We start from the raw sequence: 1,411 nt of genomic DNA, 5'->3' as shown, positions 1-1,411 counted from the left end.
CCCCGGGACCCCCGAGTCACAGGAACCCCCCGGATCTCTGGGATCGCAGAGTCACAGCGACCCCCGGGACCCCCGAGTCACAGGGACCCCCCGGATCTCTGGGATCGCAGAGTCACAGCGACCCCCGGGACCCCCGAGTCACAGGGACCCCCCGGATCTCTGGGATCTCGGAGTCACAGTGACCCCTGGGACACCCAGGACATCTGCAACTCCAGAGTCACAGGGACCCCTGGGCACTCCATGGGACCTCTGGGATCACAGGACTCCCCAAAGTCACAGGAATTTCTGGGACCCCCAGGACCTTCCAGACTCACAGGGACCTCGGGATCCCAGAGCTCCCAGAGTCACAGGACTTCAGGGCTTCCCAGAGTCATAGGGACCCCAGGGCTCCCCAGAGTCACAGGAACCCCCAGCATCCATAGGGACTCGATGAGATCTCCTGGACCTCCAGAGTCACAAGAATACCCAGGACCAAGAGAATACCCAGGATTCTGGCAGCTCCCAGACCCTGCAAACCTTCCACGTCCCCAGCCCCAGGACCTCCAGCATCCCTGGGACTGGGGTCCCAGGGACCCCCAGCACCCCTGGTGTGTAGACACACAGGTATAGGGGGTAGGTGCAGGCGAAGGCATCTCCCTCATATCCCCAGCAGCCACGGGACCCCTGGCACCACTGGTAACACCAAGGGCTGAGTGTCCTTGGCACCCCCATATCCAGTGTGGCCAGGGTAATCAGGGTCCCTGGCACCCATGGGACCCAGTGCCCTGGGATCCTGGTCCCTCCATGCCCCTGGCATCCACAGAGCCCCTGCCACTGTCTTCTGGGGGATGGGAGGCAGTGGGTGGCCCTCACAGGGCTGTCCCTGTGCCCTGGTGGCAGCAAAGCTGTGCCCAGTGCTCCAGGACAAGACATGGTGAGGTTGGCACAGGCTGGGCTGGGACAACCAGGCACCCAGGGTGCCCTTGTCCCAACGCCGTGCCCCTGTGGTGGTGGCAGTGCTGCAGACAGTGGTGGCAGCAGGGCAGGGGACCCCGGTGCCTGCCATGGGCATCCCATCAGTGTTTGCCTGGGTTGTGTCAACAGCCCTGGGGCAGGACAGTGCCATACCAGCCACACCTATCCTTCATGGCATGGGATGGCATGGAACACCTCTCTGCCCTTGGCACAGCCACAGAAATGTCAAACGAAGGTAATAGATTGTCCCTTCAGTCTCTGCCTGCGGCTCTCCCTCCTCAGCCCCTGACGCGGGAAGGCACAGAGGTGACTCCGTGCTTTTGTCACCACTGTCCCCTCAGGCCACTGAATATTCCTTGTCACAGACCCCGCTGGTCCCCTTTTGCCACCAAGCACCCCCCAAGCCATGGTCCCCTCTGGCCACAGAGCATGTCCTGACCACCAGACCCTCAGTCAC

The 1,411-nt window shown here is 62.8% G+C and overlaps 1 protein-coding gene across 1 annotated transcript in view; it reads left to right on the top strand.

The window, feature by feature from the left end:
• CORO7 (coronin 7) overlaps positions 1-1,411 on the top strand; it is a 35,403-nt gene that overhangs the window by 28,977 nt on the left and 5,015 nt on the right. The gene's annotated exons all lie outside the window — the stretch shown is intronic.

The sequence above is a fragment of the Manacus vitellinus genome, unplaced genomic scaffold, assembly GCF_001715985.3.
Source record: "Manacus vitellinus isolate BGI_N305 unplaced genomic scaffold, ASM171598v3 scaffold_12_pilon, whole genome shotgun sequence".
Lineage (NCBI taxonomy): Eukaryota > Metazoa > Chordata > Aves > Passeriformes > Pipridae > Manacus > Manacus vitellinus.
The sequence above is the reverse complement of the archived record's forward strand: the minus strand, read 5'-3'. Positions and strand labels throughout refer to the sequence as shown.